General features: G+C 44.9%; 1 protein-coding gene across 3 annotated transcripts in view; it reads left to right on the plus strand.

The window, feature by feature from the left end:
* Window positions 1-27,028, plus strand: part of CPTP (ceramide-1-phosphate transfer protein) — a 54,976-nt gene that overhangs the window by 6,790 nt on the left and 21,158 nt on the right. The window contains exon 2 of one of the 3 annotated variants that reach the window (XM_073602946.1): window positions 12,314-12,498. The exons of the other annotated variants lie outside the window; for them this stretch is intronic. The gene's annotated coding sequence lies outside the window, so the exon portion shown is untranslated. The remainder of the gene's footprint in view (window positions 1-12,313; window positions 12,499-27,028) is intronic. 3 annotated transcript variants of the gene reach the window in all.

Raw genomic sequence — 27,028 nt, forward strand, 5'->3', positions numbered from 1 at the left:
GCTTTCTTCTTGTTCTTGCCACTCTTCCATAAAGGTCAGATTTGTGGAGTGCACAACTAATAGTTGTCCTGTGGACAGATTCTCCCACCTGAGCTGTGGATCTCTGCAGCTCCTCCAGAGTTATCATGGGCCTATTGGCTGCGTCAGTTTAAGTGGACGGCCATGTCTTAGTAAGTTTGCAGTTGTGCCATACTCTTCATTTTCAGATGATGGGTTGAACAGTGCTCTATGAGATGTTCAAAGCTTGGGATATTTTTTTTTATAACCTAACCCTGCTTTAAACGTCTGCACAACTTTATCCCTGATCTGCCTGGTGTGTTCTTTGGCCTTCATGATGCTGTTTGTTCACTAAGGTTCTCTAACAAACCTCTGAGGGCTTCACAGAACAGCTGTATTTATACTGAGATTAAATTAAACACAGGTGGACTCTATTTACTAATTAATGACTTCTGAAGGCAATTGGTTCCACTAGATTTTAGTTAGGGGTATCAGAGTAAAGGGGGCTGAATACAAATGCACAACATCCTTTTCACATAATTATTTGTGAAGAATTTTGAAAAACATTTTTCATTTTCCTTCCACTTCACATATATGTGCCACTTTTTGTTGGTCTATCACATAAAATCCCCCCCCCCCCCCCCCAAAAAAAAATTAAGTTTTGGGTTGTAACATGACAAAATGTGGAAAATTTAGGGATATGAATACTTTTTCAAGGCACTGTGTATACAGTGGAACCTTGGATTATGAGCATAATCCATTCCAGGAGAATGCTTGTAATCCAAAGTACTCACATATCAGAGCGAGTTTCCCCATAGAAGTCAATGGAAGCGAAGATAATTCGTTCCGCATTGACTTCTATTGCATGCCATACTGCATGTGGCCAGAGTTGGGGGGGGGGGGGGGGGGGGGCACCAGAGAACCTTGGAAACCCTCAGAAAGGCTTGGGAACAGAGTATTTCCGAACCATTCTGAGTATCACCGGCACCCCCACACCTCTGGCCAAATGCGGTACTGTACACCATATTAGCTTGAATTCTGCTTGTTTTGCGAGACAACACTCGCAAACCGAGTCAGAATTTTTTTAAAGAGTTGCTCGTCTTTCAAAACGCTCGTTAAGCGCGTTACTCGTTAACCAAGGTTCCACTGTATATAGATCTCTCTTCTCCAGGGTAGTTAATATAGGTGTTAGGAGGAGGGTGGGAGCAGTTTATTTTAAGATTCCACAAGTAACTTTGTTGAGACTTCACCACAAAAAGTACAACGCAAACATAGCAGTTTGTAGATGTTCCAACTACCTGCATGGGTGAAGTGTTTATATAATCTATATAGACAAGCTTACCATACAAACTGGTAATGGTAAAGTAACCTAACTAGAAAGGCTAGACCGCCTCTAGTAGATGCCAAAAGGACGTGCGGTTCACCTCATTGTCTCTCCTGAGTCAAGATTGGTAACGACACAGTGGAATCCCTTGGTATATGTGTGTAATGACAGCTATGGTCAGAGATGTGACTTCCCTCTAATTCTGCAATAATTGGGGGGGGGGGGAGGGGGAGAGATACGGCTTGAAGGAAAGAGTTAAGTAAGTTTAAGAATATAAATTGTTTCCCTGAGCATAGTATCCTTAACCATGGTAGGTCCACCAGTGGGATCAGACTAGTTCCAGCTAAAGAAAAGGGGTCCAGCATGGAGCCAAGAGAAGAAGTGAGAGAGGAAAAAAAAAAAAAAAAAAAGCGGTCGATGGGTAGGGGTAGGGGAGAGGGGATTGTGGAAAAAGGGGGGGGGGGGTAGTGGAAACATTCTTTCCCCCCCCCGCCCCACCCCCAATCCCAGGTGCCTAAAAATAAAAAAAAGAGGAGAGTCATTGCACTCGCAATCTGTTGCCCCAATAGAGGATGGCACACTTGCATCTGAAAAGGTTAGTATCATCTCATGCCCATAGGAGGGCCTTAGGAGTGATCAGTCAGGAGGTTACAATAAGAGGAAGTCTCCACAAAATGCCTCCAACATGACCATACCCAAGGAAATGTGGTAACTCTGTCTTGTGATATGTGTATCCGCTCCTCCATCTCTGCCATAAGTTCCGTTTGTCTGAAACGCTCCATCGGGATACCAGGATAAAAAACCTAGCCCATTAATCATGTGCATTGCTATAGTTTAATAGATATAAGTGTGCAGGGATCTTAGAGAAGTGAAGAAGAAATTGTTTTGCTGTAAATTGCAGTGGGAGGGTTCATACTGTCATGGTCCTAGTTTGGACTTCCCTCCAGTATTCCTGGATCCCAAGACAGGACCACCAAATATGGAGTAGAGAGCCGTCTTCTTGGCCACATTGCCAGCAAAGATCTGGAACTGACAGAGAGATTTTATGAAGTATGAAGGGAGTTTTATACCAACGAGATGAAGCTTATACCCATTTTCCTGTACAGAGATGTTCAGGGGACCCGTGTGTATATAGGAATATATAGTTTCCCAGTTCTCTGTCATGTGAATGCCGAAGTTCTTTTCCCAGGCCGTGCAGTCTGACCTCAGGGGCCACTAAACTGGAATCTATTTTGTAGAAATCAGGTGCCTCCTCTGAAGTGTTTTGCTTGCACAGAGCACTGCAAACATGGTCAGGGGTCTCGTGGGAATTTTTTTTTTTTTTGCAATTACAAAGCGTCGTGTGCACACCCCTGTCCGGCTGCCTTTGGCACCTTTGCCTTTGGGGGGGGGTGTAAATAGCAAAACAAACTCTAGTGGAGGCCATATGTGCTTCAATTTCTTCATCCGATCGATGTGCGCTTCAACCAAAACAGTCAAATCAGAAGCTGATTGGCAAGGGTGGAAAATTATTAATTATTCTTCAGTTGGCAGCACTGAGATAAATCGATCGTGAATTTAAATTATGAGGTTGCTTGGAGGATACCGAGATAAGATTGATAACTTATGATCAAAGTCCACTTGTCGTATCTATTGATTGTGTTGTGAATTGTTGATTATTGCTATTGGGACAGGTCAGTCAGAAAATAGATTTATTGAAGTGTGTATAGCCACCATAAGATCAGGAGCTGGAGATCAGCAGAAAGCGACTTCATCCAGTGTTGTTCAGTCTGCTCTATTCTTGTTTAGGTGAATCATTTCATCTCTTAAATAATAATAGCTTGTTTCATGGTGACTATGTAGAGAAATATTCGCTGATCCCACACGTTGTCATCACATACATCCATATCATTTAGAATAATCTACCTAGAAAAGTCAACCGTCCTCTCAGGTGAATAGTAGTCTAGCCAATTTAAGCCTAATACACACGGGCCGAATATTAGATGGCATCGACCAGTTCAATAGAAACCAGCGGAGATTTGGTCTGTGTGTACAGCAGCCAATGGCTGAGAGCCCTGACCGAAGTGTTCTGACGGGGGGGGGGGGGGGGGGCATCCCCCTGTCAGAACACAATATCTCATCAGGGGGGATTGCTGTACTAATGTCGGATTGGGTTCTGACCTGAGCTGTCAGGTTTTTTTCCCTATTTCGTCTTTCAGGACAGCACACTTGAGAGACCTCAGCTCCTACTTTCTTAGAAAACACCGCCTCCACTAGATCTTTAAGTCACCCCTTCCCTCCAGCCCGTCAGTTTTGGTGTTTCCTCCAGCAAGGAGACATCGCTAGGAACCTGGGCTTTTTTTCAGCTGGGGGGGCTGAGGCCAGTGTTATCCTGGAAGGGAGAGACAGAGGTCTCTCATACACAACAGCAGGGCTGGGGAGTCCGTTACCTGCAGTGGCATTGCGCTCTCTGTCCTCCCTTGGGGAATGTGGAGGCCTGGGCGCTCGTTCTCCGATGCCTGGGGAAGGTGATGCGGAAGTGTCCGAGTCCCCCTCGCTCTAGGGCGATCAGGATGGAGCTCAAGACTGGGTTGGATGACGGGCGACGTCATTTCCGGCGGGGAGAGCACTTCCGGTTGACCCGCGGCTTCTGATTCCGGCCTGCGGGACGGAAAACGAGCGGCGCGATGGCTGGTGTGGGCTCCATTAAAGCTGTAGTGACAGCTAAAGGAGCAACCTGAGGCGGGCCACGCTTCTGGCCTGAGGGATGTCGGAGACTGACGGTTCTTGTTCTGTGCCGGGTGACGCCAGCACCAGCCACATTAAGGTAAGTGGAACCCTGGGTTGGTGATCCCTTACCAACTTCTCACTTAGCCCCACGGATGAACCCCCCTCTTAGTGCTCACAGGGGAGGAGAGGTATGTCTGGGACCCTGGTGGTAGTTGGTCCTGGGGGGTGCACTCCTGGTGTTGGTCGCATGTTTTTATTTTTCAGGTTGCTGATGCTGTGCAGGGTTTTTTTTTGTTGTTTCAGGACAAATCCACTGAAAAAACCAAGCCCTCACATGTTTCCAAGAGAAGGTGCCCATCATGTAGGAGTGCTTTAGGGGAGTCCTGGGGGAAGGTTTTGTGCAAAAATTGCATTGAGGGCTTGGTCAAGGAACACTCTATGGAACAAAGCTCTGACCTGGCAGCTTCTGTTAAAGAGCTTTCCAGCACTTTTCAATCTTTTAAAGCACTGTTTGAAAATTTTCAGCCTCTGCCAGCGCAGCAAGATGTCGCACCTGGTCCTTCAGGTCCCTCCGTCAGTGAGGGGTTACCTGGGGGCACCAGAGAGGCATTGGAGGATGAACCTGATAGCGCATCCTCACATTCCTCAAGGAAATCAGACGGAAAGAAGGTGGATGGCGAGTCCCCCAGAACCTCCCGATGCAAACTCTCCTTGGAGGAAGTGGAAGAGCTCTTGGGAGGAATCCACACCACCCTAGGTATCCAAGAGGAGAAAAAATCTCTCTCTCTACATAATCTGATGTACGTGGGTCTTGGAGAGCAGAAGAAAAAGGTCTTTCCGGTACATGAGGTCCTAGTAGACACCATTAAAAAGGAATGGCGAGACCCAGAAAGGAAGCCTTTCTTTTCTAGAGCATTAAAGCGCAGATTCCCTTTTTCTTTTTTCAAATATAAGTTTTATTTTCAAGAAAGTAAATGAACAGAAATAGAATTAAGTTACAATCTCCAGCATGTCATTCGTTGTACATCATCGAAAACATATCTGGGCAATGTCAGTACACAGGTATTTGTATCATAAAGTTCAACATTGTTAACTACCAGCCAGTTCATGTAATCAGTTTTTGCAGGCATTACAGGTCTTCGTCTTCCACGTGCTCTATACCTTCTATATCGGAAAAGTTGAAAGATCTCAGGCTCGCAGCACCCGAAAATTAGATAGCTCACAATAGAATAAAGGGAACAGACATGCTTCGATGAAGAACTGTAGATTCATGAGTCAGTAGACGACCAAGAAAAGATTAAAAAGAAGAAAGAGAAAGAAGATAGGGGGGAAGAGAATATTGGGAAGATGGGGAGGGATGAAGGAGGGGGGATGGGGAGTTTGACCCAGGTGTACCGGTTATTATTGTGTTAGTTTGATCTATGTGGCCAGGAGGGCTATTCCTTCGTCTAAGAGTATAAACATATTCCATAGTCTCCATGTCTGTATATGTCGCTCTTGTTTGTTTTGTGCCGTTTGAACCAGATCCTCCAATCTTCTGATCTCCTCCACCCTGCGCAACCACATCCCTATAGTCGGTGGAGGCGTTTTTTTCCATCGAAGAGGGATGCACGCTTTCGCTGCGTTCAGCAAGTGCCGTACTATCGATTTTTTGTAGATTCGTGGCGAAATTGCCGTTACATGAAGCAAAATTAGAGCTGGGTCATCACTTATTGTGTAATCCGTGAATTTTTGCGTTACTGAACGTACTGTCTTCCAAAAGTGGGACAGGAGTGGGCAAGACCAAAAGATATGGAGGAGCGTTCCCTTACTTGTTTGGCATCTCCAGCATTTGTCAGATGTATCCGGAAAGTATTCGTGAAGTCTGCTAGGTGTGTAGTACCATCTAGTCAGAATTTTATAATTAAGCTCCTGTATTTTGGTACATAGAGATGTTTTAAGGGAGAATGTGATAATCTTTTGTGTTTGGGCACTGGTAAACGTACATTGTAGGTCGTTTTCCCATGCACGTATGAACGTCAGGTCAGGTTGTTCTACAGGGGAGTTAACCAAGGCATACATTTTTGATAGAACTTGAGACAAAGTTCCCTCATCATTACAGTAGTTTTCGAAAGTCGTCAGGTCGCGGTTGAACCGTGATGGGTTAGGTATTGTACACAAAAAGTGATGTAGACGAATCGCAGTCCAAAATGGGAGTTGGAATTGACCACTGTCTAGCGTCAATGACTGTATGGATGGCCATTTATTGTTTATCAGGAAATGTGAGGCTCTATCCCTTCCTGTTGATCTAAGTGACCTAAATTCCAATCGTTCTAGTCCTGGGGGGAAACCAGGGTTACCCAGAATTGGATATAGAGGTGTGCTATCTGTGGATAGGGAATTTGCGATTATCGCAGCGTGTCCTACTCGAAGTGATGTGCCTATTAAAGGGTGTGATTTCAAGGTCATTGGTAATCTATCAAAGCACCAGACCGCTCCCTTCAATGGTATCTCAGATTGTGCCTGTTCTAGTTGTGTCCATAGTTTGTTTCCGCCGTGTCTGTTCCAATCTATTATTCTTCCCAGATGTACTGCTCTATAGTAGTTTCTCAGATCAGGGAGGGCTAATCCTCCATAATGTTTGGGGAGTGTGAGGTAGTTTCTACGCAGTCGAGGTTTTGAATTTTTCCAAATAAATTTGATGAAAATGGAGTGTGTCTGCTTAAAGTATTGGGGCGGAATTTTAATTGGTAAAGTTTGAAACAAATATAAAAACTTTGGAAGTATGGCCATTTTAAGTAGGTTACACCTGCCAAACCATGAATGAAACCCCTTATTCCAGTCATCTAAAAGTAGTTTAGTTTTGGTCAATAGGGGGGGGAAATTTAGGTCGAACGTGTGTCTTCGGTCACGGGGAATCAAGGTCCCCAGATATTTAAGGGATGTATCTGTCCATCTGAACTTAAATTGTGACTTTATAGAGTGCAGTCTAGTTGGAGTAAGATTAACTCCCATGGCCTCCGACTTATCAAAGTTGATTTTTAGATTGGAAAAATGGCCATATTTTCCAAATTCCTTCAAGAGATTCGGTAGTGACACTATAGGGTTGGTGAGGGAAAACATAAGGTCGTCAGCATATGCAGATATTTTGTATTGGACATCTCCTATGGTTATGCCTGATATATCGGGATTTAATCTTATAGTACATAAAAAGGGCTCTAACGTTAGGGCAAAAAGGAGGGGCGACAGCGGGCATCCCTGTCTAGTACCGTTCGATATAGGGAATGCATCAGAGAGGATTCCATTTGCCTTGATCTGTGCTGTGGGTGTAGAGTATATACTAGAGATCCATTTTATCATTTTGTGGCCTAGACCGATATGTTTAAGGACCGCCAACATGAATACCCAGTTAACCCGGTCAAACGCCTTCTCAGCGTCTGTGCTGAGAAAGACGGACGGGATATTTCGTTTGTTCACTTCATGAACTAGGTTTAGCACCTTGGTGGTGTTATCCCTTGCCTCTCGAGCGGGGATAAATCCCACTTGGTCCAAGTGAACTAGCTTTGGCATAAACTGGGTCATTCTGTTGGCTAGAATTTTCGTGAAGAGTTTGAGGTCCACATTAAGAAGCGATATAGGCCTGTAACTGCCACATGCCGCTGGGTCCTTATCTTCTTTGAGAATAAGAGATACGTGTGCCCGTAGGGTGTCCCTGGGTAATGAGGCTCCTTCACTTAGTCCGTTGAACATCTTCACCATATGGGGGCCTAATGTGGTCAGTAATGTTTGATAATATTGTATAGTTAACCCATCTGGGCCTGGAGCTTTGCCTGGCTTCATCCCTCTTACCGCTAACTGCAGTTCCTCTATTGTGATGGGCTCTTCCAATCCTACTTTGTCTTCTAAGGACAATCTGGGCATTTGGGAGGCTGTAAGATATTCATTGACCGCGCTGTCTGTTGATGGTTTGGTTGGGAGATTATATAATGAGGTATAGAAATTTTTAAATACCTCCGTAATTTGGGTTGGTGTGTTTTTTTTTTTTTGACCCTCTAGATTTTTAATCTGGGCAATATACGTGTTTAGTCGATGTTTCCGGATAGATCGGGCTAGAAGTTTCCCGCATTTGTTCCCGGACTCATAAGATATTTTCCTACACACTTGTAGGGCAGCTTTGGCTCTATATTGTAGTAGATCAACAATTTGCTTTCTGAGGGATATTAGCTCTGCTTCTATTGATTTGGTCGGTGCTTGTTTGTGTTTAGCTTCCAAGTCATGTATTTTGTCAAGAAGAGTCAGCAACACTTGTTCCCTCTCTTTCTTGATGCGTGCGCCGTGTTTAAGCAGATTCCCTTTTTCAGAGAATGAAGCTGCTGTGTGGAACAAGTCGCCTAGACTGGATGCAACCTTCTCTCAGGTATCCAGAAAAACAGACTTGGCTTTTGAAGATATGGGGGTGCTAGCAGTCCCCATTGACAAGAGGATGGATTCTCTCCTCAGAAAGTCCTGGGATTCCTCTCTAGGCAACCTTAAGCCTGCCATGGCTGTCACAGTGGTGGCACGTAACATGGAGCATTGGCTAACACATATAAAAGCTCATATTGAGGCTGGGACCGCTAAAGAGATTGTCGGGCTACTTACAAGCTATCCTAAGCTTGCCATCTGGTTAGCGTTTAGCACATACGGTGGTGGATCTTCTCACAAGTCGCTATTTGTGTGACCGATTAACCTCACTTTTATTTTGGATCACTTTATTCACATTTACATTGTTTCCACATTTTCACTGTTGGGACTATTGATTTATATTTAGCTATACAATTTTCATATAGTGTATTCACATAGAGTCTCAGAAAAAAGTTTGTACCAACAAGGGCAGAGGGCGCGGGGGAGCGATTTTTCGCCCTCCTCAAAACCCCTGAAAAACCCGACAGGTTAACCCCAGTGGGAGGAAGACTGGGGGCCTTCCTCCCACAGTGGGAGTCGGTTACCTCCCTTCATACTAGGGATTGTAAGGAGGGGGTGCAGGTTAGAATTCTCAAGCCCCCCCCCCCACAGGCTGCTAGTTACGGACTTGCCAAAGTGTGCGGAGAAGGCAGCAGCATTACTAGCCTCACCAGAGGATCTAGAACAGCAGGATGTAATATCACGGGTCCCACCCGGGGAGATAGGCAGGGGTTGGTTCAGAAGCCTTCAGGGAAGTTCAGGCTCATCCTGAACCTATCAATCTCCTACAAAAGGTTTCGGATGGATTCCATTTTTTCTGTGAAAACACTGCTTCCTCCGAATTGCTACATGGTGTCCATAGATCTAAGAGACGCCTATCTGCACATTCCGATCGCAGAGGACAGTCAGATTTCTCAGACTGGCAGTAAAGTCCAGGGAGGAAATAGTACATCTTCAGTTTCAAGCCCTCCCCTTTGGGCTATCCTCTTTGCCCCGGATATTCACCAAAGTTATGGTGGAGGCTCTGGCCTTTCTGCAACTTTGGGGAATATCAGTGATCGCATACCTGGACGACCTGCTCCTTTTTGCTCCTTCGCCAGAGCAGCTGGTCCAGGATTTGCAGATAGCAAGGAGTGTGTTGGAGCATCTGGGATGGCTCTTTAATTTGGAGAAATCCAGCCTGGTTCCATCCCAGAGGATTATGTTCCTAGGTTACATTCTGGACTCAACCCAGCAGAGAGTTTTCCTTCGAGAAGAAAAAAATTGCAAGGTAGACAAAGCCTTGGCAGTTCTACAGGGCAATCACCAAATCTCCATAAGTAAGGCCATGTCAGCTTTGGGATTGCTGACAGCTGCCCTCCCAGCGGTAAGGTGGGCAGGATTGCACTTCTGCCCTTTACAATTGTTCATTCTGGAAGTCTGGGACCGCACTCAGAAGTCCCTGGACTCGGCGGTTCTCCTTCCAATATGGTAAAGAGATCCTTGTGGTGGTGGAGGAAGGCAGCAAATCTATCGCAGGCTCTGGAATGGGTACTGCCAGTGTCCAAGGTCCTGACAACAGATGCAAGCGGCACAGATTGGGGAGCACACCTGGGGATGAGTCTGGCGCAGGGATCCTGGGGAGTCGAGGATGCGGGGCAGTCCTCGAACTGGAAAGAACTGAGAGCCATTTTTCTGGCTCTCAGAGCTTTCCAACAGGAGCTCCAGGGACATCACGTGCAGGTCCGCTCAGACAATTCATCAGTTGCTTACATCAACCAACGGGGGGCACCAGAAGCAGTTCCCTTTGGGCTCTGACAGAAACCATTTTCAATTGGGCCGAGTTCACTGTGCTCTCGCTATCAGCAGTACACCTAAAGGGGGAGTTAAACCAGAGGGCAGACTTCCTCAGCCGGAGGAAGTTGAGGGAGAGCGGCTGGGTCCTGATTCAAGTCATCTACAAGATGATTATTCAGAAGTGGGGGGTCCCATGTGTGGACCTTTTTCGCTTCAAAAGAGAACACAAAAGCTCCCCTCTTCGTCTCCCTGAACCGGTGGGACGGGGCGATAGGGGTGGACGCTCGTTCAGAGCTGGCATTTTTCCAAATGCTACGCCTTCCTCCCTCCTGTTCTGTTGCCGGCGGTCTTGAGGAAATTCCAGTCCGAGGACACGACCCTGATCTTGATAACGCCACACTGGCCCAGGAGGCCATGGTTCTCTGTCCTAAAGAAGCTGGCGGTGGAACCGCCTTGGATATTGCTGGTCAGGGAAGACCTACTCTATCAAGGCCCAATCTGCTGCCCTCAGGTAGAGAGGTGGAATCTGGCAGCCTGGCTACTGAAGAGGAAATGCTGAGAAGTAAGGGGTTCTCCGAAAGGTTGGTAACAACTCTTCTAAATCCTAGGAAGGAAGAGACGCGTAAGATCTATTTGAAAGTCTGGAAGAAGTTCAATTCTTAATGCGCGGAGAGCTCCTTTAGTGTTCGCAGTCCAGTAGCAGTGCTAGAGTTCCTACAGAGTGAGGCAGACAAGGGTTTGGCCCTTAGTACCCTTAAAGTTCAAGTTTCTCCTTTAAGTGTATTCCTTGAACAACAACTAGCAGTGAATCCTTGGATATCCAGGTTTTTTAGAGCTTTAAGTAGGCAGAGACCAGTCAGCTCTCATCCCTTTCCGGTTTGGGATCTCTCCTTAGTATTGCAGAGGATCCTTTTGAGCCTATTGAGTCTTGTACGGTGAAGTTTTTAACCCTCAAGATGGTTTTCTTAGTAGCTATCAGTACCACAAGGAGGGTTAGTGAGCTAGAAGCCCTCTCTAGGAGGGCACCTTTCTTTCAAGTCTTTCCGGACCGGATTATTTTTAAAACCGATCCGGCCTTTTTTCCAAAGGTGGATTCTAAATTTCATAGAAGCCAGGAAATCTGTTTACCCACTTTTTGTTCAAATCCTGTGAGGGAACAGGAGCATGTCTTCCACAGGTTAGATGTCAGAAGATGTGCACTAAAATACCTGGAGATTACAGAACAGTTTAAGAAATCCGATTCCTTTTTTTTCTTTTTCAGGGGCTAGGAAGGGGTCCAAAGCCTCTAGACACACTATAGCCAGGTGGCTAAGGTTGGCTGTCAGTCAGGCCTATATAGCAAAGGGGGTGGAAGTCCCGGAAGGTATTAGGGCTTATTCCACTAGGGCCACGGCAACGTCACAGGCAGATTTGGCTGGTGCTACACCCGATCAAATCTGCAGAGCAGCAACGTGGTCACGTTTTAAGACTTTTGTTAAGCACTACAAATTGGACTTATTGTCTGCCCAGGACCAGGCCTTTGGGCTTAAAGTTCTGCAAGCAGTAGTCCTACCCTAGGGTAAGTGCTCGCTTATCCTCTCAAGTGTGCTGTCCTGAAAGACGAAATAGGGAAAATTGAAGTTACTTACCAGTAACGGTTTTTCCAAGAGTCTTTCAGGACAGTACCGGTACCCACCCAAAATAATATCTTGCCACTAGGACGTGAGAACATCAGGAGTATGAAGGTTGTTCTGGTGTGTTCTTATGTCTCCCTAGACTGACCGGAGGTTCTCGTGCAAAAACTGACAGGCTGGAGGGAAGTGGTGACTTAAAGATCTGGTGGAGGCGGTGTTTCCTAAGAAGGGAGGAGCCGAGGTCTCTCAAGTGTGCTGTCCTGAAAGACTCTTGGAAAAAACGTTACTGGTAGGTAACTTAGATTTTTTTTTTTTTTTTTTTTCCCTTCAACCCCCTCAAAAAAAATAGTTGTGTGTACAAGGCTTTAGTTTGCTAAAGCACTCTGTATCATAAACAATGGCCATGTTTTGTCAAATTAAAAACTTTTTTTTTCATTCTTGCTGTTGCTGATCTCCTGCAGTCTCTTTGCAGCTACTTCCTGTCTATTTGTACTCCGGCGATGGCTGCATAGCAATCAGGGTGGGATTCCTGATGGTGGCGACCATAGGCCATGTCTGTATCCACACCCCATATGACAGGAGACAACCCACAGTTGGGAGACAGGGACAGAGCTTTGTCACTCTGCCTGAACAAGGACCTTCATGCAGGATCACCAGGTATTTTAATGAAAGCTGCAGATTTAAAAAATATTAAAAGCTACTTTTGAAATCAAACTTTTGGAAGATTTTACTGGTTGGCTTTACATGTAATTAAAAAATACAACTGTTGTAGAAAAACCTTCCTTCCATATTTGTGTGGTATTTTGGCACATGGATGTGTGCACTCAGCCCTCATTTACTATATGACCCTGATCACTAGAACTACAAGGGAAAAATTGTGGCATTTGGTTGGAGATCCACTTTAACTATTTGCCTATCGGGAGAATTTTTTAAATGTTTGCCACACGTTAAAATCTGCAGTTATATTCTGTTGCTAGAAATGACTGTAATCACCCCCTCCCCTCCCAAAAAAAAGCATACATTTTCTGAAAACAGAGACCCGGGAAAATAAAATGTTTGTAGTTGCAATATTTTTTTGTCGCATGGTATTTGTGCAGTTATTAGCAAATGCATATTTTCAGTAAAATAACACTAAAATAAATTTTAATGCAAACATAATATCATACCCAGTTGTTTGGTAAAGTATAAAAGATGGGGTTCCATCGAGTAAATAGATACCAAGCATGTCAAGTCTTAAAATTGCACACATCTGGAATAAAAATAAATTATATATAATATAATATATTATGGCAGTAGCAGCAGTGAGCTTGATTTGGCCACTTGTCTACCATGCCGTTTATAAACGTACCTTGGTAGACAAGTGGTTAATCGGATCTGCATGTGAATAGCATTCCAGCCAAAGGGACTATGTAATTTTAAAACACAATCGGGCTGCATTCAAGAAACTTTACACAAGGATATTTTTATATCTATGTAAACTTTGGTTCATATTGGTACAATTTGACATGTCAAATCGGTGGCAATTGCCGGCAATGGCACTGTCCTAATCGGTGTGATGCGGCACCGCACCGATTTCAAAAAGTAGTTTCTGTACTACCTTTTGCTATTTCGGGCTGCGATTTACATTGACATCTGTGCAGAAACCTGCATAGATGTCTCTTGAAATCGGGACTGAAATGCAGGAGTGAAGTTCAGCTGAACTCACACGGCTTCATTTCCGCAGCTCAGTGTGAACCTAGGCTAACTGCCATTTCTAGATCTCATTGTCTCCACTGAAAATAACTGTTACATTTTTTTCTTTTACATAAGGATTCTTCCTATTATACAGGTTTTATATGGCGCCAACAGTTTGCGCAGCACTTTACAACGTTAGGGTATTCTTATCCTGGTAATTCAGATTTGTGAGTTGAGACTTAGGCTTCATGTACACGGGCATATGAATTTATGCTCCAATTAATGCTGGGATTTTTCTGCCAGAAAAAAAGCCCCTAATGTCGCGTATGTTTTCGCACATTTTGCGTTGAGCGTAAACACATACTAGTGACCAGAATATTAATTTATTCTGGCCATTGGAATAAATGGTGTTCATATGTGTAAGGGCATAAATGACGCTAATAAACTGCACTTTAAAAGCAGTCTTAGGGCATTTTTTTTTTTTTACGCCCATGAACGCTGCTCTATATACACATGTAAATGACACAAAATGTATATGGACCTAATGCTGCTTTCATAATTGTAAAAAACAAAAAAACAAAGACATATGCCAGATGTCTCTAACAGCTGCATTTCTTTTCTGCCCATGTGCATGAGGCCCTATAGCAGTGGTTCTCAAGCTTTCTAGTGCCGTGACCCCTTGATAAAATTTCCCAAGTTGTGGGGACCCCTAACAGTAAAATTATTTTCATAGCGTGGGTTGTCAGCACCCAAAGCAAGACAAGTAATTTGCGCCCCTAACCCACGGACATTTAGTGCTCCCCGAGTCCCTTCCACTCATACAATATTAAAACCCCTTATGGTACATTTTAGGATGTAGCACTCTTTCTCTTTGTTCTCCTTTCTTTCCCTTTTATCTCTCCTTATGCTAATTTCTTGTCGTCCCCCCCATCCCTCTATCTAACCGTCTTTCTTGATCTTTCTCTTATTCTTTCTCTCCCTTTTTCTTTGTTCCTTCCCCTCTTTTCCTCTCCCTTCCATGTATTCTCTATTTTTATTCCTTCTCTTACTCCTTGGTGGGGAGTTGGGATGAGTGGCAGTGCTGGGGGGAGTTCTGATCAGTCAACTTAGGTGCTCTTGACCAAAGTCATCTGCTGATCCGAGAACTGTAGTGGGAACTTTTAATGGCAACTATAATCACAGGTAGTGTTACTCACTGTGTCTCCGACTTTGTGGCAGCAGTGACACCTATGCCGAAATCAGGAGATAGGGTCTCCTCCAGCCCCTCCCACTTCATTCCTCACCAGTCAGCTGACCTCTAGTCTCTGCCCCTCAGCTATGCTGTGAACTGAATGGGCAGCTGCGAAGAGGCTGAGAGTTGCACCACGGGCTCCAGGAACAGCCCAGCTGGGCAGCCGCGAAAAGGCTGGGAGAGCAGCGTGGGCTTCAGGAACAGCCCAGGATTCAGTGACCCCTGGCAAATCGTCATTTGACCCCCGAGGGGGTCCCGACCCCCAGGTTGAGAACCACTGCCCTATAGAAACATTGGGGCTGATTCACACTGTGCCTGTTGAGCTGCATTGATCTGAATAGATGAATGCAGGCTCATACAATTTCAGTATGTCTTGCATTTGTACGCAATGGCACCACATGTCACTTTAGTTTGTAGTCTTGAACAAAGTGTAATTTTGTGACACTTGAAAAACGTAAACAATTAAACGTAAATAATAATGCATCATACCTTTCCTACACAATGTACACTAGTGAGCATGTGTTTTAGCGTGAATAAGCCATTCAAATTCTTGAACCCTTGTCATTGATTCATCCAGTAGAAGCCATCTCATTGTACTCTGACACTCTGGTCTGACATGGGGTGGACGCACACAGATTCCGGTTTCTGGGAATGAAATCTGCTCGTAGTTTATCATGTTGGTCTGTATTCTCAGATGAATTTTGACCCTGCTCTTATCTCCCTACTTACAAACCAATTACCATCTTCCTTGCCAAGGACTTTCAACACATCCAGAGATATCTGTCCGTGTTGGCTGTATAGCTCTGCCTCCAGACTAAGCAGTGAACTGCCATCAGGAATGTGACATAATCCAACCACTACTAAATGCCTGATTCAATGTCGCCACCCCCAGTTGGACCCGTGACTTGGTAGTTCTGTCTTGTGTTGGGCAATTTGGACTGATGGCTGGAAGTTTGGGCCCGTGACTTGGCAGTCCTGCCTTGTGTTGGCCAGATCGGGCCCGTGACTTGGCAGTCTCGCCTTGTGTTGGCCAGTTCGGACCCCTCGCTTGGCAGTCCTGCCTTGTGTTGGCCAGCCCGGACCCCTGGCTTGGCAGTCCTGCCTTGTATTGGCCAGTCCGGACCCCTGGCTGGGCAGTCCTGCCTTGTGTTGGCCAGTTCAGACCCCTGGCTGGGCAGTCCTGCCTTGTGTTGGCCAGTTCAGACCCCTGGCTTGGCAGTCCTGCCTTGTGTTGGCCAGTTCAGACCCCTGGCTTGGCAGTCCTGCCTTGTGTTGGCCAGTTCAGACCCCTGGCTTGGCAGTCCTGCCTTGTGTTGGCCAGTTCGGACTCCTGGCTTGGCAGTCCTGCCTTGTGTTGGCCAATTCGGACCCCTGGCTTGGCAGTCCTGCCTTGTGTTGGCCAATTCGGACCCCTGGCTTGGCAGTCCTGCCTTGTGTTGGCCAATTCGGACCCCTGGCTTGGCAGTCCTGACTTGTGTTGGCCAGCTCGGACCCCTGGCTTGGCAATCCTGCCTTGTGTTGGCCAGTTTGGCCCTCCTCGCTTGGCAGTTCTGCATTATGTTGGCCAGTTTGGCCCTCCTCGCTTGGCAGTTCTGCATTGTGTTGGCCAAAGTAGACCCATCACTTTGGACCCGTGGCTGAAAATTCAGACCCATGATTAGCAGTCCTGACCCTCGCCATGCACAATTGGTAGACTGTGCAATGGGACTATTCAGTATACCCACCTTACCCTGTGCCAGGAGCCTTTCTGCATTGAGTCATTAGAAACTGATATTACGGTTTCTAGTTAAAGGATTTATTTTTTCTTCTAATGAGATTTATAAGATCCATATTGGATAGAGAAGGGCGGTTTATATCCTCTGTTTACCTTTTACTGTCTGTCCTCCAGTTTGTCCTGGTTTATGTCAGTTCCCCTTCAATAACAATTCTTTCCTCCCGTGTGTCTAAAAATCCGGGCATACACTGACCCACTCCTGACCTGATGAATGTAATATCTTGTTGGTGAAAAAGAAACAGAGTTTAGTGTTTATTTTACAAGATTTAGTCATGTAGAAAGTTATGTGTTGTATTTACTATTCCGATTCCATCAACAGGTGGAAATTGTGTTTACTGATCACAGAGAAGTGAGATTTTGAAATTCCAGTAGTTATTTCTTTAACCTCCTTCCTACCCAGCCCCTGCATCAGTTTATTATTATGGGGGGGCAGGAAGGTTTGGGTGACCACTGATTTAGCTGTTATGGTGGTCATCTGATTGGGAGTCGGTCCCGCCGGCTTCTGATTAGTTGGAACTGAGAACTGTCTTTGACAGCTTGGTCACTATGGTGGGAGCGCCTAGTGAGCACACACTCTGCATAGAAAGCTTAACGCCTATGTGCCACCCTCTTTGCCATGGCACATATGCGTTATGTGGGCAGTAGGAGGTTAAAGATTACATTTGTAGTCCAGAGCTGGTTATCAGCTGTTTTGGAGTGTACAGGAGTCAACCAAAATCAGCTGAGAGTATTGTGTATGTTATGGGTTTAGTAATTCCACTATATGATCTGTGTATATTGATGTGCCCTGTCATACTGTTTTATTGTATACTGTACTCGTGTTTGTGTGGTTGGGTACCCCAGCCCTTAGGGCACTTTCACACTGGGGCGTCGGCGGTAAAGCGCCGCTATTTTTAGCAGCACTTTTCGGCCGCTAGCAGGGTGCTTTTAACCCCAGCTATCAGCCAAAAAAGGGTTAAAAGCGCCGCTGCCCATTGATTTCAATGGGCAGGTGTGCTTTAGGATCGGTGTATGTGCCTTAAAGATGCTGCTTGCGGGACTTTTTTTTTTTTTGTGTCCTGTCAGCGCATGGCTTGGGCTTTCACACTGGAGTGACAGGAGGGGTGCTTTGCAGGCTCTATTATTAGCGCTATAGCGCCTGTAAAGAGCCTCAGTGTGAAAGTAGTATTAAAGTGGAACTAAACTCTTATCATTTACAGCCAAGGAAGCTGCCATCTTTGCTTCTGTTTGACCTGAAGTTGCCATGGTGCTGCACATGTGATCAGTTATGATGACACCAGCCATTTGATGACTTGACCGATCAGTTGAAAGCACAAGCAACTGTAATAGTTATCATTCGCAGCATGCCTTGAATGTTACTAGAGGTCGACCAATATGGGTTTTTCTCTGGCCGATGCTGATATGTAGAAATCGGCCGATATATGATGCCGATATGTTAAGCCGGTTTTTAATTTTTTTTTTCCTTCATCTCATAAAATCTAACAGTTAGACCCCTTTCACACTGGGGCGTTTTTCAGGCGCTTTTGGGCTAAAAATAGCGCCTGTAAAGTGCCTGCAAAACGGCTCCCCTGCAGTCTCAGTGTGAAAGCCCGAGTGCTTTCACACTGAGGCGATGCGCTGGAAGGTTGTTAAAAAAGTCCTGCAAGCGCTATTTTTGGAGCGGTGTATACTGCTGCTCCACCACTCCTGCCCATTGCAATGAATGCGCACTGCCGCCAAAGCGCCTGCAAAGCGATTCGGCAGTGGCGCTTCATGGGCGCATTCAGCCCCGCTAGCAGCAGAATATCGCCACTAAAATGATGGTAAAGCGCCGCTAACACTAGCAGCGTTTTACCGTCAACGCCTGCCTGCTCCAGTGTGAAAGCAACCTTAAGTAATAAGTGATACAGAAAATTTCTTACATTTAAACAGGTAATCAAAACTTTTGGACAAAAAAAATGGGCTAACTTTGCTGCTTAGTTTTTTTTTTTTTTTTTTAATTCATTAGTGTATTTTTAAAAAAAAAAAAAATTGCGTTTGAAAGACCGCTGCGCAAATACCTCGTGACATAAAATATTGCAGCAACCGCTATTTTATTCCCTAGGGTCTCTGCTAAAAAAATATATATAATTTTTGGGGGTTCTAAGGCCCCTTTCACACTGGGGCGGTAGGGGCGTCGGCGGTAAAACAGCGCTATTTTTAGCGCTGTTTTACCGCGGTATTCGGCCGCTAGCGGTGCGGTTTTAACCCCCCCGCTGGCGGCCGAAAAAGGGTTAAATCCACTCGTATAGCGCGGCTGTAGCCGTGCTGTCCCATTGATTTCAATGGGCAGGAGCGGTTTAGGAGCGGTGAATACACCGCTGCTTCACCGCTCCAAAGATGCGGCTGACAGGAGATTTTTTCTTCTCCTGCCAGCGCACCGATTCAGTGTGAAAGCCCTCGGGCTTTCACACTGAACAAACAGTGGAGGCTGTTTAGGGGTGGTTTGCAGGCGGTATTTTTAGCGCAATAACGCCTGCAAACCGCCCCAGTGTGAAAGGGGCCTAAGTGATTTTTTTTTTTAGCAGAAAATACAGGATTTTTACATGTAAGCAGCAAATGTCAGAAAAGATTTAGTCTTTATATGGTTAAACTGAGAACTCCTCCACATGGAGTTCAGTTCATTAAAGTAGAAACATTTTATCTTTTTAGCTTCTTTTATCAGACTTGGCAGGCTGCCCAGAGAGGAGAGAAGTCCTACACAGAAGACTTCAGGAAACTTGCATTGTCTTCTATTACAGAAGTCATTTGCAAGTCCTGCTGAAGTTATAATTGGCCTTTTTTATCAGCACAATCGGCCGATGCAGATTAATTAAACGCCAAATATCGGCCGATAAATCGGTCGACCTCTAAATTTTACTGTTTTGGGAAACCATTAAATTGATGGATTTTAGTTCTGCTTTAATACAGGGGAAACTACACTGTATTTGCCGCAAATACCCATTGCTAAAGCTGAACTCTGGGATAAGTAAATATTATCTAAAAAATTTGTCACGTGTATTCTTACTAGAATCTTGGTGCGCTTTGTGTATTTCTTTCAGATCTGTGCAGTAATCCCGTGTGAAGGAACTTCCTGTATTAAAGACTGGTCACTGCTGCGCTCTCTCCTTGTGCAGAGTGACTGGTCTTGTCTCCGCCCCTTTCTGTAGTTTTCTGCAGGCAGCCTGTAGTGGGAGGGGCATGTTCTGTCCTTACCACAGCTCTTCTGTCTGCGCTGGCTATGTACAGCACAGTAATAATGTCATTGCTACTTTTTAAAAGGTAATATCTGGGTTTCCAGGCAGTTGGTAAACACAAAGTGGACTTCTTCCTTTGCAACTATTAAGAAATATCTATTTGAATGAAAGTTTTTGTGTCTGGGGTTCAGCTTTAAAGTAGTTTTCAATGTGTATTACGGATTCTCCCCCCCCCCCCCCCAATTTGGATGGCGTAGGGCAGGGGTCTCCAAACCTTCTAAACAAAGGGCCAGTTTTCTGTCCTTCAAACTTTAGGGGGGCCAAACCATGGCCAGCTGGTGTAGAAAATGTCCTTGTGTCAGTGGGAGTAAACAGCATCCCCTCTTAGGTATTAGGGGGAGGAATAGTGTCCCATCATTGGTATTAGGGAGGAGGAATAGTGCCCCATCATTGGTGTCAGTGGGAAGAATAAAGCCCCATTATTGGTGTCAGTGGGAGTAAACAGCATCCCTCTTAGTTATTAGGGGGAGGAATAGTGTCCCATCATTGGTATTAGGGAGGAGGAATAGTGCCCCATCATTGGTGTCAGTGGGAGGAATAAAGCCCCATCATTGGTGTCAGTGGGAGAAGTGCCCCATCGGTGTCAGTGGGAGGAGAAGTGCCCCATCGTTGGTGTCAGTGGGAATAGTGCCCCATTGTTGGTGTCAGTGGCAGGAACAATGCCCTACTGTTGCTGATAGTGGAGGGAATAATAGAAGGGCCTGATAAATGCAAGCAATGGGCCGCATCTGGCCCCTGGGCCACAGTTTGGGGACCACTGATGTAAAGAATGGGTAAGACTCCTGTCAGTTTTTTTGCCATCTGTGTCCCATTGGGGAGACTTCCCTTCATTTCCTGTCCCTTGGTCAAAACAGGACGTGAGAGGAAATCCCTCCAAACTGAAGGAATCCCGGGGTGTCACCAGGGTCAATAGAACTATTGTCCCCATTGGAAGATTTCCCCCCTATTTCTGTTCATAAGACAACCCAAAATGTTGTCTTTTTTTTCCTTTTACTACCACTTTTGATAACTGTAAACAGGATAAATAGGAAGGGTGACCCTGCCTAACAAAGACAACAGTAAAACATGGCAGGTGTTCTGTGAACAGGCCCTTAGTGACACTTTAAATTGCAGCTGACATCCAAAGTGTATCAGTGAAAAGTAGTAAGAGGTATATTTCCCACCTGCTCTAGGATTCTGATCGGGGAATAGTAGGTCTGGCAGGGGGAAGGGAGGGGCTCATGTCGAACCAATGCGCTCACTTTGCAGCGTGCTGTGAAGAGGCTTTTTTTTTTCTGTTATGCTGGGTGGTAATTATCTGTTACTATCTTATTGCAGACCGATTCCATGAACACAGGTTGAGCGGAGGCTTCAGATGGATTTAAAAGAGGAACTTCAAAAAATAACATCTTTAAAGGATAAGTTCACTTTGAAAAAAAATAAATGCGCCTTTTTTTGCAGGTAAAAAAATTTGCATTTATTTATTTTTTTCAGCCTGTAAAGCATTGCACAAGTGATCATCAGATCGCTGGTGTAATGCGGGTCTCCTGCAGACCTGTCAGTTTATCTGTGTACATGTACATACCGTATGGGCAAGCACAAACAATCTGATAGGAAGAATCTGTGAACTACCAGCTGACCTCTGCAAAAGATGTTGGGACTTGTAGTTCATTCACACACGGAGCTCTGTGTGGGATTTCAAAAACTGGCAGCTAGTATGGGGAACTTCTTCTCCCTGTACTGCTGGGGAGTGGCCGCAGCATTGGGAAAATGTTACATGGTCCACCCTAAAAACAGGCGCAATATGTAACATGTTCCCAAAGGTGAACTTATTACATTGGTCCAGCTTGGCTCAATGTAAATATCCATATCTGATATCCAGAGGGCTGCTAGGGAAGCTGACAGTTGCTGTAGTAGTACGTTCTGCTAGAGTGATCACTGCGATCGTTCAGGTGCTGCTCCAGTAGCTTCCCCCCCCATACACCGAACACAGGGGGTCACTTGCTTGGCACCACCGCTGTTCAGAGAACATTTTTTGTATTTTACAATGAACAGAAGGCATTCTCTGATTGGATGAGGTGGTAAGGTGAAGTGGATGATGTCACCATCTCCGCCTCATCCAGAGGTATGGGCATTTACTTTGAACCAAGCTGGACCTATGTATGTTTTTCAAAACTGTTCATTCTTGGACTTGCGCTTCAAACTGAAATTCCTATTCTTTAAAATAAAAAAACATTTAATCCAGCGATGGATTCATTTAAAAAGTAATTGTGTGTTTTTACATGCAAGTTTTAAATGTACCTGAATGTGATCCCTGCACTGCAGCTGTCCAACTGGGAGAGAGCAGAGGGCACTGCCAACCAATCATGGCCCTACAGCAATGGACAGTGCTGTCCATCTAACACTGAGAACTTCCTGACAGGAGGAGAGAGTGATGACCTCATCAGTGTGCTGTAGGGGTCGACCCATGTCGTTTTTTCAGGGCCCATGCCGATATTCTGTAGATTTAACGTTTTTTTTTTATTTCTACACTGTCTTCTTTTTTTTTTTTTTTATATATAGATCACTTTTACTGCTGTCACAAGGAATGTAAACATCCCTTGTGACAGTAACAGGTACTCTTTATGGAGGGATCTCGGGTCTGTAAGACCCCAAATCAATCCACTGCACTTAAAATTATTCAAAACGACAAGATCTGCATTTTTGAATACTTTCTATTTTTTAAAACTGGCACCTTTAGGATGAGAATAATGCGGAAGTGATGTCATGACTTCGCTTTTGGGTTACTAGATCCGAGACCAGAACAAAGCAATCAGCTTTGGGGACGTCCCCTCCTGCTATTTGTGATAATGGCCAAGTGGCTGCTGAGCCGCATCGGTTGTTATTAAAAGAAAGCCGACTGTCCACTCTAAAGAATAGTACCGGGGTGATGCCTGCAACTCACTGCATCACCCCGGTAAAACCACTTGAAGCAATATTGGTAATATAGGCAAGTTTGATACCGATTCTTCAAAAAAGTGAATATCGGTCAACCCCCTAGTGTACTGCTTTTTTTTTTTTTTTTTTTTTTTTTTTTTTTTTTATTGTCCATTGACAAAGTTGCTAGACCAGACACAATTATATTAATCTCATTATGCCTGGATCGGAAGGCTAGCTGAGCGAATCCTTTAAATGCACGTTCAGAATGGTTGCCGTATTTGTAGGGGCAGTATTCGTTTCTCAGTGTTTGTACCTGATTTTACTTTGCTCTTTGAATAGGTGTTGAGAGAATGAGATGCCTGACTTGTCCTATGTAGATCTGGAGTCGTTGTAGAACACTTCCAGGATGTGGGCAGCCATCGTAGCGGCCCTTGTACTGTGATGCGTGTTATACAAACAGTGCATCCTGGTGACATTTAATCAGGTGAAGAGGTGTTTCTTCTTTTTGGATGAGATCGCAGTTCTCTGTTACCTGTTGAAGTCTGGCTTCTCTGGAATACAGCAGGCAGATGGTCTATCTTTCCCAAAGAAATGATCTATTATCTGAGATGGCTCTTTTTTTTTTCCACAGGGTTTGATAAATGAAGCCCAGTGCGTTTTTGGATTGTTACTGCGCTCTGTCAGGGATGATGCTTCTTATGAATTCAGTAATTAAAGCGATATTAAACCCTAAAACAAAAATGTTATATGTTGCCGCTTATCCATCTTTTAAAAGAGAAGTTCGGGATGTAAAAAAAAAAAACCAAACATTTATACTCACCTAGGTGGATGCAACATTGATCTGATGCTGCATTTGTCCCCCCACCACCTCTGCAATGAGAACTGAGCGAACAGACACCGCTGATCGCTCAGTTATCCCCCTCCTTTCCCCGCTCTGAGCAGAGAGTCGTGACTGTGTGTCACCAGCTCTCTGCTCTCCCCTCCAGCGCTCACTCATATATAATATTTTTTTTTCTAACACCCTAGAGAATAAAATAATAACCAAAGAATGTCCAGCGCTCTGAATGTCTCATAAACAGTTACCAGCAGTCCAATAATAAAGGTTAAGAGATTTAATGTTTGTGTGTGATAAAAACACTGTAATAAAAACAATAATGAACAGTATGTCATCCTATGTTAATAACACTGTAGGACACTTAAATAAGGAAGTTTCTGACAGCCAGAAGTTCCAATCAGCAGCAGGCAGTTTTGTGTAGAATTGTTCTTGCTGTATTGATGTATATACCAATGTATGTGTTACTTGTGATATGTGTGACTTGCCGTTGTGTCTGCTGGGTAGCAGGGGTTTTAGACTGGAGATAGAATTATTTTTGTTCTCATTATGGGTTAATCACTCCCGCCCTTATTTTAAATATGACCCTTTTTTTTTTTTTTTGTCTTGTAATTCCCTTTTTCTGTAGTGTCCCTCCCCCTTCCTTTCCCCTCCCCCTGCTTTTCTCCCCCTCCCTCTTTTTTCCCCCACCCAATATTTTTGTATTTAAACCTTGCAAGTTGCCTCAACCCTTGACTTTGAAAAAGCGCAAACGCGCGAAACGCGTCGTCAAGGCAACTACTAACAGAGTTTCCACTCAGCACCACGCCACGGTGAATCCATCCTCTCTTTTACCCACCCGTGGGAGCCTCATATGGTCCACACACAGCGTTTTCCCATTCGCCTGCCAATTCCATCTATCTACTTCTGGCTGGCAGCCCATGTGGTTCACTAGACTTCCTGATTGCCATCACTTTTTCCTGAGGTTTACTCCATGCAGAGGTGACACAAACCGGCAGACTCATTGGTTTATGCCCCCAGCCTGTCCCTTGGTGGCTTCCTGTCCACCTTGTCACCTCTTGATAAGTTTTATCATCACCACTACGGCTTCACCAAGTGTCACTGCCTCTCACTGAGGTTTTTCCAGTCAGAGGGGACACAGACCGGCATTGCAGCTGCCCAGCGCTATCAGCTGTTGTTCCGGCGGTTCCCCTGTGTGAAGCCGCGCCTTCATCTTCCAGCTGGGCTGACGTCATCATCCCCTGACACAGAGCGTCTGCGAGACCTTTCCCTCCCGGTGGATTCACAGCCTGCCTTCACATCACATTCACAGATCTGTCCTCCGGAATCGGTGAGCCTCTCCATCTTAAGCTGATTTTTACATTGTGGATCCCCTGAGTTTGGCGGGATGGGGCTTCCATCTCCCCTCCAACTCTCTTCCATCTGCTTCCCAGCTTGGGGTTAGGTTTTTTGGATGGATCTCCAGTCTTAAACTGCCTGCTGCTGATTGGAACTTCTGGCTGTCAGAAACTTCCTTATTTAAGTGTCCTACAGTGTTATTAACATAGGATGACATACTGTTCATTATTGTTTTTATTACAGTGTTTTTATCACACACAAACATTAAATCTCTTAACCTTTATTATTGGACTGCTGGTAACTGTTTATGAGACATTCAGAGCGCTGGACATTCTTTGGTTATTGTTTTAAATCTGTATCTATCAGTTACGGTTAGTCCAGCTGCACTGATTTCCCTTTCCCTTTCCCCAAAACCCCCCCCCCCCCCCCTCCCCCATTTTAAGTCTTGTCAATCTACTCAGTACATGTTATGTGTCACATGGATGACTGACTATAAGGTATATGGTATACATTTGTATTATTTGTTTATTTTCTACATGCCTTGATTGAGGTCCCTGGGTTTACACACATTGGCGCTGGATTAGTATTGTGTTTTTGCCTAGAGAATAAAATGGTGGTCGTTGCAATACTTTCTGTTACACCATATTTGCGCAGTGGTCTTACAAGTGCACTTTTTAAAAAAAATAAGACAACAGTAACGTGTTTTATATATATATATATATATATATATATATATATATATATATATATATATATATATATATATATATATTGTGAAAGATAATCTTACGCCGAGTAAATTGATACCCATCATGTCACGCTTCAAAATTGCGCCCGCTCGTGGAATGGTGACAAACTTTTACCCTTAAAAATCTCAATAAGGGACATTTTAAAAATTCCACCGGTTGCATGTTTTGAGATACAGAGGAGGTCTAGGGCTAAAATTATTGCTCTTGCTCTACCGATCGCGGTGATACCTCACATGTTTGGTTTGAGCACAGTTTTCATATGCGGGCGCTGCTCACGTCTGCGTTCGCTTTTGCACGCGAGCTCTGCGGGACGAGGCGCGTTTAAAATTTTTTTTTTTTCTCATTTATTTTACCTTTTTTATTTTTACACTGTTCTTCTTCCTTTTTTTTTTTTTTTTTTTTTAAATTGCTTCACTTTTATTCCTATTACAAGGAATGTAAACATCCCTTGTAATAGAAAAAAAAGCATGACAGGACCTCTTAAATATGAGATCTGGGGTCAAAAAGACCTCAGATCTCATTGTTACATTAAAATGCAAAAAAAAAAAAGTTTCTTCAAGAGCTATGGGCGGAAGTAACATTTTCACGTCGCTTCCTCTCTGCAGTGGTATGGAGATGGGTGGGGGCCATCTTCCCATCACTCATCTCCATACCACAGACGTGACAGGACTCGATCGCCTCCACCGCTGCCGACAGCAGCGGAGGGCACCAGAGCGCTAGCTGCTGCCATAACACGATATCCCTTTTCAAAGTACCGACGTATAATGACGGCAGGCGGTCCGTAAGTGGTTAAAGGGAGAGTCCCTATGCTGCAATGTTCCTTGTTTGATCAACATGCTGCTTGTAACAGCTAGGGTTGCACCGATACCAGTAAAGGTGCCGATACTAGGCATTTTCGCAAGTTTCGGTACTCACGAAAATGCTCCGATACCCGAAGCCAATACCGGAGTTCAGCTTGGGAGTGGAGCATCTCCTCTCAGGCCGGCTTTCTCCTCTGGCCCAGGGCAGTCTTAATGCACGGGCCAACCTGAGCACTGCCTATGTGAGCGGGATCTGTAGTGCTCCAATCACAGGGCATGGAGAGGAGAGCCAGCGGGGATCGGAGCAGTACAGCTCCAGCACATGTAGCAGAGGTACGATCATGCCCCGATCTAGGGGGTATTGAAGGGGTGGGCTTTCCAAGTCCTCCACCACCCCAAGGCCTCATGTACACTGCTGTTGGTAAACGGGCGTTAAGGAGCAGTTGGCCATTTTTTTCAGCTGCCCCTGTGTAGAATAATTATATTAATTCGGCTTTATAATCAAGATCTGTATTTATGCAGTCTGGGTCCCTTTTAAGCTTTGACTTTGAAAAAGCTCACTCAGCTCAGCATAAGACAAATCTTGAAATAGCTAGGTTGTGTGCGTGTCATTTTTTTGTACCAGTTGTTCTGCATG

The sequence above is a fragment of the Aquarana catesbeiana genome, linkage group LG10 (genome assembly GCF_042186555.1).
Source record: "Aquarana catesbeiana isolate 2022-GZ linkage group LG10, ASM4218655v1, whole genome shotgun sequence".
NCBI classification, from domain to species: Eukaryota; Metazoa; Chordata; class Amphibia; order Anura; family Ranidae; genus Aquarana; species Aquarana catesbeiana.